Here is a 17,838-nt window from a genome sequence, read left to right as displayed (position 1 = left end):
TGGTGCCCGACCAGAACCAGGGCAGTGCTGAGGCTGCCCGCCAAGATATGAACCTCTCTCCATTACAGATGCTTAGATGTCAAACCAAGCCCACTCCTGTAGGGCTAACATTTGTTTCTTCTTGGCTGAGGAAGATTTCACATTTTCAAAAAGGAGAGAGGCAATGAGAAATCAGAAGAAAATCCTAAAGGTCTTATTAAATGACACTTAAATACTTCTGTCAATATAAAAAGCACCAGAAATATACAAATTTCCTGAAACATCCCGCTTGACAGAACAAACATGCTTTTAGGTTACCAGGAAGGGTTTGTTTTGCTTTGTTTTGTTTTTCAGAAGTGGCCATTAAAACATTAACTGATGAAAGAAAAAAATAGCAAGTTCATTTTCAAGGTTGACTCAAAGCACACCTCATCCCAACTTTCTGACCAAATCGAAAAATCACACCAGGAAGGGGCTCCCGGTCTTTTCTAAGAACAGGTTTTAAGAGTAAAACCTGTTTTTCTTCTCTTTCTTTTTCCTTTTATTTTGGATTTTTTAATAATTTTTTTTATTTTTCATCTTAGAATAGTTTCAAATTGACTTTCCCTTTCTTTTCACTATCCCACAATACTACTTAAAAGAAAATCAAGTATTGATTCATCAATTCTGATGAAGTGTATTTAAGAACCACCAACAGGACTGTCTAACTTTAAAGAAACCTGGACTTCAAGGAAAAGCTTAGTCTGACAAAAGATACCAGCTGTAAGCCTCACAGGGTTGTTTGTGGCCTCTGGGTCAGCTGAAGCCAAACTCTGCGTGTTTTTACAGATCAGAATTAATATAAAAATATTCCTGAGCTTTTAGCACTTTACAATTGACCAGAAGAATTTTCCCATATTTCAGTTCACAGCTCTGCTAGGTTACCATGCTGTGTTATATATAGGCCCAGAGAGGTAGAGAAACTAAATGAATAACACTAGAAAAGGCCAGAGCTAGGAGTAAAATACAGTTCGTCTAAGTCTAAGCCCAGCTGTCATACCCCAGGTGCTGGAGAGGTCAGGAGTCCTGCATGACAGTGCAAAGGACACATGTTAAAGAAAAGAAAGGAAAGGAAAGGAAAGGAGAGGAGAGGAGAGGAGAGGAGAGGGGAGGGGAGGCAAGGGGAGGGGAGGCAAGGCGAGGAAAAGAAAGCACAAACACCTAGTAGAGTCATTCTCATAAGGCATCTGCAGTGAGCACTTCCATACTGGAAACACAAATCCCCCTTTGAAATGTTGTGTCTCCAGCATTTCCTAACATACGTTCTGCAGGGCCAACTGGTACCCCTTCCACACCTTCCTTAGCTAAGCCCAGGGACAAGCCTTGCTGTTTCCCATGGCTGGTTCCCCATCCAGGGAACAACTAAGGCACTGAAGCATAGGAGTCACAAGAAAGAGATGTGGCCCACACTTCCAAACTCAGCTGACCAGGTCCACATAAGATGATGAAAGACATGATGCCCCCTTGGTCCTCATGTCCCTTAGTTCTCTGTGTAACAGAACTGTACAGACCAGTGCTTCTCAAACCTGGGGATCTTGTGAATCCGGGGTTGTGGATTCTGATTAAGTAGGTCTTGTAGGAGACCTGAAATGCTGCCTTCATAACAAGCTCCCAGGTGCTACTGCAGGCCCAAGGACCACATTTTGAGTGGCAAGGGTATGAACACTGTCAGACCTAGAACGGCCATAGAGAGCAACGTTCTCAGCGCTCTTCAAACTGGGTTCCTGGGAAGTTCTAACAAGGGGGATATTTCAGGGGATAATTTGAAAGACCAGAAGGAAACCAAGAGCCTCTGTGTACCCCAGGTTCAATCAGAATGGCTCTGCTTTTCTGCTATAGAAATTGTAATTCTTCATAAGATTTCATTTGATAAAAGGGTTCTTTTGTTTTATAAATTTGAAATCTACTGCTTTGCTCCAACTACCTCACTTTACAGAAGGGGAGTTTGAGAGTAAGAGAGGGTAAGTGAGTCACACGAGATGACACAGCAAATGGGTGGCCAAGCCAAATCGGAGCCCTGGTCTCTTCTTCTCCACTCTACTCTTGCTCTCTTTGGGTAAAGACTTAAAAAGGCCATGACTCAGTGGTTTCTCCTCTTTCTCCTGGGTTTACTAAAGTAAACCCATCAGAACCTCACCATGATGCTCTGGCTCTCAAAGGAAAGAGTCCAGTCTCTCCCCACCAAGGGCTGGCTCTTCAGAGGTGCCCTGCCATCTACACCTGACAAGTCAGGGCAGCCAGCGGAGGAGGGAAGTAGCAAGGTAAAAGTAAGGAGCATTCCCAGAGGCAAGATGGGGTTTGGCTGTGGAATCGTGCCACGGATGGGCAGGCATGTGCCTGCAAGACCTCAGAATTCCTTGTCTTCCAGGAGGGGCCCAACTGACTCACCAGGGCGCTTACAGACAGCTTACTTCAAGCTGTTTTGCAGCAGGCATGCTAGGGCAACTGCAGGGCTCCAGCTGAAAAAGAAAGTTCGTCACGGACAGGAGCAAAGCAGGAGCTAGGGGAAGTGTGCGGAGGCAGGGGGAATGTCTAGTACAAAACCTGTGACCATGAACGATCAGACACTGAGGCCAGCGAGCTTAGGCCAGGGGGTGATTCAAGAAGACATGGTCCCTGGGCCCCAAGAATCTTACAATCTGGAGAGGTTGTGAAGAGGTAAAGAACACAAATGAAACAACAGGAGAACAATACAAAACAACATGGAATTAAAAGCTAGACTGAAGCGTTCAGAATGTAATGGCCGCAGCAGGTTGGTGCAAAACAGATCACCATGGGTTGGGGCAGCTGGGGGAAAAAAATGTGATGAAGGCCAGACAGCAGCCTAGAGAATGGGTACAGTAAGACAGGAGGAGAGAAATAAGTCAGGGATGGTGATCCACGTGGTCAGAGGAACCAGTGGGTGCTATAAACAGTATCTGTAGGGGTGCAACATGAAGTTACATCTTCAAGAAAGCAAGGGAGGGCATAGCTGGCTTGGAGTCAGAGTCCTAGCAGAACCACGACTGATCCAATCCAGTCCAGGCCGATTCAAATCTGTCTCTGCATTTCCACAGGGTTTGTCTAATTTCTCAAGCTATTGGACAACTCCAAGAGCTCTGCAGGATACAGGCAACAGAAGAAATGCTGAGCTCCACTTCATGGTGATCCTAAGCCAAGTTCAAAGTCACATGTCAAAAAAACAATACCCATGCATTGTTTCTGGCTCTGGCTAAAGCCTCTCTACTCAAAGACTTGGATACACTCAAGGAACAGATTCAGGTTAGCCTCAAGAAGGACATCAACACCGGAGATTCGGAGAGACTAAATGCTTTGTTGGAAACCACTCAGTCAATTAGGAAAGAGAAATCCATCACCACTTTTCTCCTCACTCCTATCTCTGGTCTGATCCCAACTAAAGAGCAAGAGTGAGCCTTATTAAAATCTCATCCCCTACTCACATACAATCTTCCCACATCTACACTTCTGAGGTAGGGAGTCTGAGTGAAACCCACTTCCCAAGGATGCCCTGCTCAGTCTATAAACCCAAGGGTGGAATTGCAAAGCCTTCTACTTTCTGCCTCACCACCTCATCGCCCACCTATATGGCACCATCTTCCGACCTCTGCACTGTGTTCAGCCGAAACAACTCAGCAGCCTGGCATTCTTCAAGCTCACTGGGATTCCCAAGGGTTGTAAATAAAAAATCATGGAATCTGATTCTGCTACGCCTGCCTCTCTCTGACCAATACTAAGGTCATAACTTTCCCCCCGTCTTTCAGCAATTTGATTTGGGTACTTTCCAAAGTCTACCTGCAACCTTCTGAAGAGTTAAGCTCTACATTAATAATCATCTAAGACTGTTGGAGCTGGAAGGAGCATTAGAGTCTGTCTTCTCCAGCCCCATCTCTTGACAAATGAGAAAACTAAGATCCACAGATGTGAAGTGACTTGTCCAGGGTCACACAGCTCCTTAGTAACAGGTGGGTAGCTGGAATCCTGGTCTTCTAACTTCCAGACCTCAGGCAGTTTGAATCACCTTATGAGAAGGTGGCATTATTGCCCAAGACCCTACCTGGTCTCAACTTAACCATATCCCTGGAGCCATCTGCAAGTGAAGACACATATCTGATGGCCACAGGTCCATAAGGGATCCCGGTGATGGGAGGAAGAAGAGCCTGGGTCAGCTATTTGATATTATTTTACTTCACTTTAAGACTCAGCCAGAAATGCTGAGTTAAGGTGCTGACCTAGATGGCACACCTTTATCGAACAGTCACCTCAAAAGGAAGGTAAGGTAACCGGCATCATTAAAGAGTGAAATGGCAAAGCAGAGCTTATGAACACCCTGGTTAGATCTTGCAACAATAGCATGATTAATTCAGATCACTCCCTGATGCTTCTTTTCAGTCATTCAAACCACTCATTGTCTGCAACCGTTTCCTCAGGCCCCAAGCAACAGAAATCCCACGCTGTCTCCGTCTTCAATTCTGCTGGAAATAATCTGTGTGTGGGTCTGGCAGGCTGTCCTGAGTGCAATGAGCCCTGGGCTGAGAGCCCAGGACACCTGGGTTTGTTATTCACTGAGTAACCTTGAGCAAGAGGGTTTACCTCTCTCTGTGTTTCACCTGTGCGTGAGAGTTAAGTTGGAGGCTGAGAAGTAAGCAAGACAATCTCTCCAGGTGCCTTTCAGTGTAAGGAGTCTGTGACATTGGCTGATACCAATATTCTTCACTGCTTCCATTTAGGGCAGAATGAGAACATGGGAAACTAATATTTATTGACCATTCACCACGTGCCAAGGATTGTGCTGGGGCTCACACCAGTCTGTGATGCAGTATTAGCTAAGTCTCAGATGTGGAAACAGTGATCAGAAATGTAAAGCTGTTCATCCAAAGTAACACAGTTGGTGAACAAGGGAGCCAGGATTTAAGTAAGTTTCTCTGACTCAGAAGACCTTCTTCTTTGCAGTACTTCACACTGCCTTCAATAAAAGATGAGTTCATATTACTGAGAGATAGTGGGGTGGGAGGGTGCAAATTGACAGAGAGACAGAGAGGGACCCAAGGATACAAATCATTCAAATGCCAACAGTCAAGAAGTTTAAGTAAATGAGTGATGAGGGCTGGAAGGCAAGTGATACACTCATTGCCTTCTTGAAAGGACCTAAGATTCAAGGTCCAGCAGAGTGTGGTAATGAAGAACTTCTGCCCAGCATTGGCAGACTTTTTTTTTTTAAGGGGAAGCTGAAATCTGTAATTTTTTTTTAAATTAATTTATTTATTTGGCTGTGTTGGGTCTTCGTTTCTGCACGAGGGCTTTCTCTAGTTGCGGCAAGTGGGGGCCACTCTTCATCGCGGTGCGCGGGCCTCTCACTATTGCGGCCTCTCTTGTTGCGGAGCACAGGCTCCAGATGCGCAGGCTCAGCAGCTGTGGCTCACGGGCCCAGTTGCTCCGTGGCATGTGGGATCTTCCCAGACCAGGGCTCGAAACCATGTCCCCTGCATTGGCAAGCAGATTCTCAACCACTGCGCCACCAGGGAAGCCCTGAAATCCATAATTTTATGTGAAACCACTTAATTTACATCTGTGGCCCTAACCCATTCTCAGGTTCAACCCATACACCCTCTCGCCCCCCCAGTTTATAAACTCTGGAGGTTGAAAATAATCTCACCACAGGAGTGAGAAAGACTGAAACATTTCCCTTTGGGAGCCTAGGAAGGCCTCATCTCTGATTTCCTTTTTAGAGAAAGTGAACCTTCTGGAATGTTCAGATCTAGGATACAAGGGTGCTGTGATTCAACCAACCCCACTAAATTGCTGGGGCTCATACCAGCAATTCTTTTCTCCCTTGGGGAGTTGGGGGGAGCCATACATGCCACTAAAGCCAGTACGATTACCCTTTTTTTTCTAATAAGCAACAAATTATTTGAGGGGGACTTGGTTGAAAACTAATTCTACCTCTATAGTTAAATCCAATTATACCATAATTACAGGGAGTCTGCACACATCAGAGCTTTGCTGGAAAAGAATAGGAACACCGTGTTTCTTCAAAACATTGGCCGGAGGTAAACCTATAATTTCACCGACCATCGACCTGGCAGAACCTTCATGGGAAAGAAGATACACTTAGCTCTTGACTTGTCATCAGAGGACAACCCAACTGGTGCCTCTTGACCACTGTGTGTTATTGGCTTTCTTACGGTTCAGAAAAGACAGGAGTATGGAGATGTCTCTCTCTTTTTTTTTTTTTTTTAAAGTTAGCATCTTTTTAAAAAAATTATTTATTTATTTTTCCTGTGTTGGGTCTTCGTTTCTGTGCGAGGGCTTTCTCTAGTTGCGGCAAGCGGGGGCCATTCTTCATCGCAGTGCGCTGGCCTTTCACTATCGCGGCCTCTCTTGTGGCGGAGCACAAGCTCCAGGCGCGCAGGCTCAGTAATTGTGGTTCACGGGCCTAGTTGCTCCGCGGCATGTGGGATCTTCCCAGACCAGGACTCGAACCCTTGTCCCCTGCATTAGCAGGCAGATTCTCAACCACTGTGCCACCAGGGAAGCCCCTGGAGATGTCTCTTATTTCCTTTGAAACTGCTTGAGAAATAAGAATGGACTCATATCTCTAAGCCCAAACAGAATTAGGCACTAAACGTATGGAGAAATAGGAAACTCTCATTGTTAAATCGTTACCATTCCCTACTTTTATTGTGTTTTTTCTTGAGGTGGGGATGAAAGGAACACTTTAAATAAATAAATAAATAAATAAATAAATAAATAAAATCTCCAACGAAAACCTTTGGAAGCATCTCTTATTCATTGCCAAAAGCCCATTTACTTGTCCATTTTTCATTCTCACATGGATCCCCCATCCTCAGATTTAAGGAAATGTTCAATTGTCCTGACTACCACACGAACAAGAGGCAGAAAAACTTTACTAAATCTTGGAAGGTCTGACACATGCAATATCATACCTGCGTATTTTGCTGAATAATATTCTTCTGCTGAAGTCCACAGACATGTCCATTTCTGTTAAAACCCTTTCAGCTGCCTTCACACAGACTCCAGGCTTCACTCTGAAGGGAACATCTAGCCAAGTACCTACTGGGAAAAATATCCTCAGGGCTTTGCTGAAGACAAGGTTGATTTTGTAGAAATAATATCATGCTATAATTCCTCCCTAATCTCCACCTCATTTTTGTCACAAAAAATTACATGACTGAGAGGAAGTGAAGTTTTAGTCAATTCATCATGCAGGCATTAAACCCTGACACTGTGCAGGGCATTGGCCTGGGTTCCATGGGGAAGAGGAAAAATGACTACAGGTATGAAAACGTGATGGGAAGAGTAATGGCAAAAGCTCTGGCCCAAGGAGTCAGGAAAAAGCTCTTCTCAAATCTCAATCCTAACACTTCCCAGTTAAGTTACCTCATACGACTTAACCTCAGTTTCCATATCTGTAAAATGTCTGTACCACGAGGATTATAGGAAAGCCTGGCATAACCATTATAAGAGAGTCATTCATGGAGGGAAGAGTGTAATCAAAAGCACAGAGATGAACCTATCTGCCGGGCAGGAATAGAGACGCAGATGTAGAGAACGGATGTGTGGACCCAGGGTGGGGTGTGGGGGAAGGAGGGGGTGGGATAAACTGGGAGATTGGGATTGACATATATACACTACTATGTGTAGAATAGATAGCTAGTGGGAACCTGCTGTATAGCACAGGGAAATCAGCTCAGTGCTCTGTGGTGACCTAGATGGGTGACATGGGAAGTCCAAGAAGGAGGGGATATAGGTATACATAGAGTTGAATCACTTCGTTGTATAGCAGAAACTCACACAACATTGTAAAGCAACTATACCCCAATAAAAAACCAAAACAAAACCTTATACACTCTAGAAAAAAAAAAACACACACAGAGTTACAAAAAAACATTTGGATGATGTGGATAGCATTCCTGGAAACAGGGAGCAGCCCAGTGGGACTGGAGCCTGGGTTGCAGGACCAGAACCAGGTCCCCCTCATGGCCCCCAGAATCCCTGCTCCAATGTGCTCAGTGTGGCTGAGGAGAAAAACAGGCAGGGAAGCCGGCCCTAGGGAAGCAACGTGGAAAACCAGTGAAGAGGGAAAGATGAGATCTGAGGTGTGCTGGTAAATGCTTAACAACCAACTCTCAGGAGGACCCTGATTTGTAGCATGGTATAAGTACCTCCACGGTGGCTGATTTCAAGCTACCAACACATTTAACAACCAGATGGGAAACTATTTCCTGAAATGTTAACAATTGGCTCTCACAGCTGCAGTACATCTCCGGGTTGGGTTGAGGAAAACTGGGGAATACCAGCCAGGTCCTCAGCGCCCAACACAGAACCCCAAAACAGGATACACCTAGCAGCTCGAGTCCATAAAACTCTGCATTTTAACATTTTGGAATCTCAGGTGTGATAAACATTTATCATGATTCTGAAAGCCTTCATAGTTTTAGGGGAATATTCCCATGCATTATCCAGGCATCACTATTATGCCCATTTTATAGATGAGGAAACAGAGTGACTTGCGACTTGACTAAATGGCAAAATTAGCAATGAATGGAGTCTGACCTCTCTGCCCACCCCAGAGAGGTCTCACTGCCTGACACCTGGTTCAGCCCACTTCAGTAAGAATGAGCCCTTCTCGAGCTCTTCCCCATCCTGAGTTTCAAATGATGCTGAATAGACTTAGGTCATCCATCCTCCTAGCCTTTGGAAAGTGAATCCCAGGGTTACCAGCGAAGCTCTGGCCCTCTTCTTCCTCAGCTTGCCCTCATCCCATCCCCCACCCCAGCATAACAAACCCCAAACTCCTTCTCACAGGCTTCTCTCTGGCCCAGCAAGTTACTGCAATCTCATCACCTGCAAACAATGTGCTTCAGTCCTGCTTCATGTTCCTGCTTATTAAATTGTAGGATTACCCCACTCCGCTGCAGCAAAAGGGCTCCCGGACTGGTTTATTGTTCTATTGCTCAGAACTGCTGAACTCAGCACCAGCGTCGGCTTCTCCAGGACTATGCATGATGGATGAGCTGGCACCCGCCAGCGTCTGAGAGCAGAGACCTGTGCTCCGAGCCCCAAAACAACTCCCCACCTGAAGGTTTGGTTTCCAATTATTTCTTCTAAGAGTGGCAGGTATAAGAGAGACCCAAACTTGGCTTATTTCCCCCTCCGACAACTCAGCAAGGGTTGGAACGTTTCACAGAAAAGTTTTGCAACTGTCCAATGCTCCGCCTCTTTTTCTACCTCATTCATTTTGCCCACCTAATCGCTTTTCTGTGACTAGCAGGTAAACTGGGCTAAAATGCTCTGGTGCTGTAATTAGCTGCAGGTACACGTGCGCACGTGGGCACGGACACACATGCGTGGGCCAACCCTACCTGGTGCCGAGCTAAGCACTCTGGTGGCCTCAAGTCTATCTGTCTCCCTTTACCAGCTCACCAGTCAGTTTCTCCCCATTAAAACTCGCCCCTCTCCTGCTGACCTCTTTATTTAGCAAATTCTAACTGGCATCTCATGAAACACACAGAAACACGCGGAGAGGCAGCCAACAGAGATTGACAAACTTGATGACCTGTGTAGATCCATCTTGCAGAGGTGCTGATGAAGTTTGGCTAGATTTTTTTTTCCTCCTAGGCAGCGTGGGCTCTTTCTATCCCCTCCCATCCTTCACTCCAGATCCCCCAGGTAGTAAACCAGCTGTCTGGGCAAGTGACCCAGGGTAGAGCTTACACTTTTTTATCTTTTTCTTTAGGAAGAAGGCAACCTGCCCACCCCTGCTCAGCCCTGCCACCCCAAGGAGTCCCCACACCAAATTCTCTCTTTTCTCCAGTTGGCACATTTTATCTTGTATTTCTGAGCTCATCTGGGTAGCACCTCTTCCGTGAAGCCTTCCTGATATACAAGGCAGGGACAGAGGCTCCTCTCTCTTGGCTACTACAGTGCTAGCTAGCACAGGGGCTACTGTCCTTGCCCCTCCCTCTTGTAGCCCATGTCACCACACTGGCTCCCTCACTGCACTGTAAAGTCTTTGTGTCCAGGGGCTGAATCTTAGCCATCCATTGATCTCCAGCATCTGATAGAGTATCTGGCACATAGTAGGTACACAATAAAGATTGAGTGAAGTTATCAGTGAACAAATGACACCTGTCTCTCCTCTGTGTTCTCCAAACCCTCTAGTTCTCCAAATGATGAGGGCCACGAGTCGAGGACAGAGGAAGGCGCAAGCTATCTCTAGCTCAGTGTTTTTGGATTCTGCTCTTGATGTCAAATAACATGAACTGCTTCAGCTTTTCAAAGCCTCTTCTATTAAGAATGCTCCCCCACCCCTCTGCTTTCCTAAAGTGGTATTCAGATGTTGATGTAGAATAATAAAATCTCAAACAACCATTCTCCATGGAAATGGAAGTTCCCCCAACCCAGAAAACCTCCAGGCAAGTTGGAGAGACTTTTTTTTTTGGAGCCGATAACTGTAAGAAAAGACCAGAGTGGATAAATGTGCTAAAGACAAATGATTTTGCTTTCATGCGCCATAATGTCCCCTGGGGTCCCTCTTCTGTCCAGGAGGGGCACGTGGGCAGGCCTCGAAGTTGTTTCTCTCACCTGAAGGACTAGGTTAGGCCTTGGGAGGGAGGGGCCTGGGAGAGGAGACCCACAACAGGGCCGGCTTCAGCCCGCCTTGCTGCCTCTACAGCTTCCAGAGAATGTGCCCACCTCAGGAATGAGGGGCCTCCAGCCCCAGCCCAGAAATAAGATGAGTGGACAACAAGCCATCAGATGTCCCAGAGCAGGAAAACATCTGGTGGCAGGTCCTGAAACTCTGGGACAGTTCTGATCCATATAGGAGTGGAACAGGGCCAGGAGAGTTGGAGGCGGCAGTGTTAGCCCCAGACCCCAAGTCCCCTCAGTAACAGAGGGTCAGGATTCCCTGTTCAGGCCTCTCCTCACCTTCACCCAGTCAACAAATGTTTACTGAGCACTTACCCCAAGCCAGGAACTTCTAGATGCTGGCTTTCTTTTAAGAGGTTCAGGGTCTAGAGAGAGAGAAAGACAAGAAATCAATACCTATAAGGTAACGTATTATAGAGGTGTGCACTGATCACAGGATCATACGTACAGACTGGGGATGTGGCATCAGGAAAACAGTCAATGTACAAAGGGCTGGCTAGTGAAAAGTAACCCCAAACTCAACTTCTGGGGGCACAACACTTGCACCAGGCAGGTCAACTAAGGAGATACCATGAAGTGGGAGGGAAGGTGTATTCACGAGGGCAGGAAGGGGCCTCAATTTGATTTACTGACTTGGGTTTAGGGCTTTGTCTCCACCTGTTCAGACGGGTGTTCTGTACCACCTGGTGAGTGTATGCAGAAAGCATGCCTAGTCCTTCCACTTTGGGGTGAGAGTTTACCCTCTCTGAGGGGCCTCTATTGACTCCAGAACCATCAGGTTTCTTTTGCTGCCTGCCTGTGTCCTTTGTGGTCTATTTCTAAGAAGTTACTTCTATAGGGAACTGGGGGTAGGAAAAGAAGTTACCCCTCATTCTATCCCACGAGACCACTAGGAACAAATATAAACCTCTTTTACATGGCATATCTTCATGTATTGATGAAAACAGCTGTCATATCCCTCCCTCTACTCCCCAGTAATTGCTTCTCCAGACTAATCAGCCCCTGTCTCTTAATCCTTCGTCAGAGTGATCTATGTTCAAGTCCTCTCACCATTCTGATCATTTTTTTCTCACTTTCAGACTTGTTTTGACCCCTCTTAACATGTGGAGCCCATAGCCAAACATAGTAAACCAAGTATAATCTGAGCAGTACAGAGTAGGAATATCACCTCCCTTGTTTCTGGTCTCATATTTCTAATAATACAACCAAAGATAGAGTTTCCTCTTTTGGCAGCCACATCAAAACATTGAGTCCCATAAAGCTTACCATAAGCTCAAATCCTAAGTTTTTTGTTTTGTTTTGTTTTCTATTTATGTTGTTGCTAAATCACATCTTTCCTACCTTACATTTGTGCAGGTACTTTCTGGGCCAAAGTACAGAACTAGGCAGAGGCAGGTGAATTAGCATGCATTCCTCCTGACTTTGGGCCCTGAGAAACCTCTCAGGAAGAGGTCCTCCTGGCTCTTCAATATGTAGAGCGGAGGCCCAGGACCAGTATAAAGCTGCTAATGAAAGCTCCAGTCCGCAGGCAGCCCAAGGGGGCACTCCCCAACCCCCAGGCATAGGCACTGTTGTCCCCAGCAGGTTCCTGGAAAGAAGCTGTCTCTTTGTGTCATACTATCCTACCTGTTTCACTCCAAGAGGCCAGCCCGCTCCAAATGTTGTGCAACAGGGCTCTTTGAAACCTCCTCTGCTGTCCCTCCCCAGTAGAAAGAATTGCAGCTGATTCCACAGACCTTCACGGGAAGACCTCAGGCACAGGGCAAGGTGTGGAAGTGCAGCTGCAAACTTAGATGAGCTTGTAACCAGAATCTAATTGAATCAGGTGCTAGAATATTTGGGAGACTTTGCAGTCTTTTGCCTGTTTCTTCAGAAATAAAGGGGTGACAGTCAGACAAGGGGCTGGAGGTCAGAGCAGAGGGAATTGTCGTGGGTTTCCAGGACCCAGAGAGGCATGTGGGGACCAAAGATCCTCCACAGCAGAGCAGCCTGACTCAGGCACGGTGAGGGGAGGAGTCAGGATCAGGGATACACAGTCAAACCAAAATGTGCAGCTCAGTTGGAGAAAATGAGCAAATACCGCTAGAATGGCCAGCTCCTGAGTGGAGATGGGGAGCCCCGGGCTCCCAGCCCCACAGCCCTGCCCTCGCCACTCCATTCTCCTCTGCCCACAAGCACACTCTCGCAGGCAGGCAGGCAGGCAGGCAGGCAGGGCGGCAACCCTTGAAAGAGTCTGGGGAAAGCCTCTTAGAGACGCGGACCTAGAAGTCTGTGGGGGAAGGGAGGACTCCTAGGGCTTTTACCTCTCAAGCTGACTTTGGGACAAAGAGCCAGACCCAGGGGTGGGGAGACAGGAGGTTTTCAACAAAGCCACCCTGATGTGCTTCCACCCCCTTGTTGACCTGCCATACAAACCAATGTCCAGCCAATCCACAGAGCATCCTCCTGGACCCTTGTGAATCAAGTTGAGGGGAAGGTAGATAATACTACTACTAATAAAGGGCAGGTGAGACTTTCCTGGCCATGTCAGCTGGGCTATAATTTGTTCCCATTTTGCTGAACAAATTCAGAGGTCTAAGATGACCCCTGGAGGGGAAAGAATCTGACCAGCAGGATTTGTGCCTATTTTCTGCCCTCGGTACGCCCCGTTCCCTTCCCTTCACCCCACATTTTGGGGCCAGCAGCGAGCCACCTACCTCTAGTCTTACCTGGGAGCAGGGCGAGCTTCTGAACTAGAGGGGGAGGGTTCCTTCTTCAGGTCTTTCATTCAAGCCAGGTCCTTACTGACTTCCTGTTCCCTCCTCATCTTTCCAGAGTCAGCTCAGGTGTCACCTTCTCTGTGGGACCTTCCCTGAATCTCACAGACAAAAGTTGGCAGTTTCTTTTTTGGGGGGGTATTCATAGTGTTTTTCTCATTGGCCTGTTTTTTCTGTCTGTCCACGTACATGTGTAACTAAGTTGGGAGTTCCTCAAGGGTAAGCACAGCCCCTCACTCACCTGGTACAGAGTTGATGCCATCGTGGAGTGAGGCAGTGAGGGAGAGAGTGAATGAATAGAGGGAGGGAGGGATGGACAAGGGCACAGAGAGTGAAAGAATGAAATAGAGCGAGGGGGGATGGAGAAGTATACAGAGTGAATGAATGAAATAAGGGGGGATGGAGAAGTACACAGAAAGTGAATGAATGAAATGGGGGGATGGACAAGGGCCCAGAGAGTGAATGAATGAAATACAGGGAGGGAGGTTGGACAAGGGCACAGGGTCTCTACTCCACAAGTGTGGGTCATCTTGGTCATCTCTGCCTCTCAGTCTACATAAATAGTTGGGAAATGGAAGAGCTGAGGCTGTGATAAGGCAAACTGAGTCCAGGTGTCAGGGAAATCATGTGCCCTGATGGTCTGGGGGAGGAGTCCATAGACTTGAGAAAGCTCTCACCTGGAAAATCTCCCTCCCATACGCCCCAACGGAACTTTTTCTTCTTCCAGAAAGAGTGCAGGATGCTCCAGGCAGATGCAAGGCCCTCCAGAACTGGGGAAGGCAATCATGGAGTGTCTGTTGTAAAGAGCCCTTTAATGGAAGCCAGGAGATCCAGGTATATTTGAATCTTAACCCTACCATGGCTGCATGAACCTGAGACAGAAATTTTCCTCTTAGAGCCTCAGTTTTCCCATCTGTTTGGTAAGAAGTTTGGATTGGTTGATGTCTGAAGAGATTTTGAGCAGAGAGAATTCGGGTTCTACAAAGCACTGTGGGACTGCACAGCCCCGCGATATGCTATAAATTGGGTTCTTTAATTCCCCTCCTTTCCTGGGAGTGGGGAGGAATCTACTTTCCCTGAGCACCAGGAGATCTGCCTTAAGAACACACGGAAGCCAGGCTAGGAGTCTTGGCAAAATACACCACATCTGAGGAGACTTCAAGTGCCCTTGCCCTCACAGTGTGGCAAGAGGGAGAAATGGGGAGAGGGGGAGGAGACGGGGAAGGGGAATTAAAATAATCAGTAGTTGACAGACCAACCTCCTTAATGTTCCTAATGAGTTGTCTGGCTCTTTCTCCAATTCCTTTTGTCTCTTCCCAACTTCCTCTCACACAGGGTAGTGTTTTTCCCCACCCCCTGGAATGAAAGAGAAGAGGGTCTGAAAGCCTCTTGGATTATAAAAGCCTCTTACTCTTCACGAGGAGTGCAGCAAAGTCACTCTGTACTAAATGCCAGGATAACCCACTGGCTGGGCCTCTCCTCGGACCCAAAGGTCCCTGGATGGGGTGGCGGATCTCTGCTGGATTCCTGAAGACGCACCCGAGGGTACGGCTAAAAGCTCCAGAGGCCATCCAGTTCCACTACCTGTGCGCTCACACACACACACACACACACACACACACACACACACACACACACACACACACACACACACACAGCCCCTCCTAGCCGAGATAAGATCTGAGATTCCCTTTCTTCCTTCCCCAGGTTTCTGGGAGGCCAGGAACAGCGCTCAGATCACCTGAGTCTCTCCAAGGATAGAGACCTCCCCTCCTTTTCTGGTGTTTACAGAACAGTAAGAAAGCGAGGTTAGGTGCAGAAGGGCCTCGCCATTCCTGGCCCCCAGGGGGTGTGGATGCTGAGAGGTGGAGCCAGCAGCCCAGGCCTCTCCGCATTGGGCGGGCTCCGCAGGTAACCCGAAGCTTGGCGGAGAGGTGCATAAATAAAGTGTGGAAGTAGCACCACCTCCTTGAAAGGGGCTGAGTCCTACTTCTTCACCTTCGCCTTAGAAAAACTGGCTTCTCTCTCTTTTAGTGTCTGTGCTGAAAGTTCAACTGAGCCCCACCATACCCCAAACTCTTTCTTTCTGGCTGAATTTGCTCCCCTCTTCTCAATCTCCCCTTTCCTCTGCTTTCATATGCTTTTTAAATTAAAGGTAAAGTGACTGTTCAGGACCGGCCCCCACCTGCCCTCTGTTCTGCACGGGCCACTCAGCTGGACACTTTATACCGTAAGCGCTCCTCCTTTCTTATTCCCTGTCCTCAAACTTTAGGAGTGAAAGAACATTCCAAGACTTGGAATTCCTTTTCTTCCTCTCATATGCACGAGTCTCCAGCCATCTCTTTGTTCTGAATTATCTTATGAAAAAAAATCTATGTATTATTTTGAATCAAGCTCAAAGGAGGTCCTGTTACCTGAAGGTACAGACACTCATACTGACAGGTGAGTCTGAAATCTCTGGATTGGGGGCTGGGGGGCATTGGAAAACCAAAGCCAAGAGGCTCCATCAGGAGAATCACTGGGCAAAAAGGGAAGAGAGTGAGCTGTGGAAAAAGTCACAGTCACTGGAAGTTGATTATCAACTTCCCCCAAGGTTCAAAGAACTGAACCTGCTGTATGTTCACCAAATCCCCAGTCAGTTCCATGTTCTCTTGGACACTGCCACATCAAGTTGGCGAAGGCATGTTGGGCAGAAGAATCTTGAACTTGAGGTATGGGGTCCAGAGTGGATCAAGGTTCCTGATACAGGTTTCAGCTCGTCCTTTCCTGTCTGTCTTGTTGCAGCTGCAGGTCTGTAGGGTGAGGGGAGGGTGATAAGGGAAGGGCCTGCCTTTTCTGGGCTCTCTAATATCGGTGCTACCTCCTGTTTGCACAGCCTTTCACAGTTAAAGTGCTTTTACAGACTCTGCCGTCGCTGGAGTATCCACCCTGGAGGTTAAGGACCCCATATGACGGTGATGCTGTCTGCACACCCCGATTGAGGATTTGAAGAATCTGATGGACGGTACGTGTTGGGAGGGGTAAGGGTAGGGTAAGGGGGGTCTGGAGAGAGAGGAATTGTCCCTTGTGCTCTCTGACTTGGGCTGAAATCCAGAGAGAAAGCAAAGAATCTTTCCATCCCAGAACTATTTCCTCCCATCATCGCCTGCCATCATTTATCAGAGCTAAACAGGTTGGTCTCCTTCTTCCTTTAAGTATGAAATGGTTCAAAGACATTGCAGGGGGGACCATATCATCTAGATCATTCACAAGTGGGGCACATTTCTCTCTCATGATTGAGAACCATGAGTACTTACGAAGAAGGCTGAGGGGAGAGGATGGGCCAGCCTCCTTCCTCCTGGTACCCAGATCCCTGCCCAGAGCACACCCTGTGTTCGCCCTGACCAAGGAAAGCGGGGCTCTGCCTCAGCAATGGCTGGAACCCCGAGCCCTTGTTGAAGAGGCTTTTTGAGATGCCCAATGCCCGGGGGGTTGGATGGGGGTGGGGAGCCACGTTACAAGCTGCTGCCTCCCTGCTTCGGGCCAGAACAAGCCCCAGGAAGAAAGTATTCCAAACAACAGGGTGGATCTGCCCTAACTCACCCAGTCTGCAAGTCGGTGCTGAGAACAGCCTTTTATGGGGCTTACACTGAGCCCAGGGCACGTCTGAACACAGCGAGGAAGGGGAGGGGCAGTAACTACACAGCAACGGGTGGATGGCATTTCTTTTTAGGAGGACAGAGAGCTCTCAGAGGGTTTCCATCCTCTCTGTTTATCAGTCTCTGAAATCCAGGTTATGGCCTCCCTCTCCACATTCCCCATCCCCAAGCCCCGAGAAGATGCCATTTCCAGGCAGGTTTGGGAAAGCATGGGGGGCCCCCGGAAATCGGCTGTCCTAGATGAGTCTGTAGGAGTGAGAGCAGGAAGGGTCACCCTCACATGCCCTCCTCCCCCAGCCCCGACCAGGGCGCCCGGCTCCAGCCGGCTGTTCTTCCTCCCATTTCGCACCTGCAAGTGGGCCTGCCAAATGCTGCACACGCTCTCTGGACAGTGCGTTCTGGAGAGGAACGCCCCCGCCCCTGCCTTCCACCGCCTTGGTAGGCAAGTGCACAGTAGACGGATTCTTGTAAAGCAATTTCAGAACACCTGCCTTCTGCAGCCAGGACCAAGCTCGGTTACGGCACACGCAGGGGGACACAGACCAAAGGGGAGGATGACCACCGTCCATCTAGGTGAACGCAGAGAAGTTTCCACACGGACTGATGTGGAATGGCTGCTTCCAGGGCAAGAAACGGCAAGGGTCCCAGTCCCGCAGGCCATCCCCACCACTCAGTATCTTCGGTGCTGCAGACACAGGGGGCTCTTGGTGAGCTGGATCTCTGCAGCTCCTGGGAGGAAGTGATCCTGGGAAGAT

At 47.9% G+C, this 17,838-nt stretch overlaps 1 long non-coding RNA gene across 1 annotated transcript in view; it reads right to left on the bottom strand.

Moving 5' to 3' along the window:
• The window catches only part of LOC136793772 (uncharacterized), a 33,543-nt gene extending 18,742 nt beyond the window's left edge, over nucleotides 1-14,801 (bottom strand). The window contains exons 1-2 of the long non-coding RNA XR_010839445.1: nucleotides 14,705-14,801; nucleotides 11,005-11,054 (exon numbers count right to left, since the gene is read on the bottom strand). This is a non-coding gene — a long non-coding RNA (uncharacterized lncRNA). The remainder of the gene's footprint in view (nucleotides 1-11,004; nucleotides 11,055-14,704) is intronic.
• Nucleotides 14,802-17,838: the final 3,037 nt, after the last annotated feature.

This window comes from Kogia breviceps, chromosome 1, assembly GCF_026419965.1.
Source record: "Kogia breviceps isolate mKogBre1 chromosome 1, mKogBre1 haplotype 1, whole genome shotgun sequence".
Lineage (NCBI taxonomy): Eukaryota > Metazoa > Chordata > Mammalia > Artiodactyla > Physeteridae > Kogia > Kogia breviceps.
The sequence above is the reverse complement of the archived record's forward strand: the minus strand, read 5'-3'. Positions and strand labels throughout refer to the sequence as shown.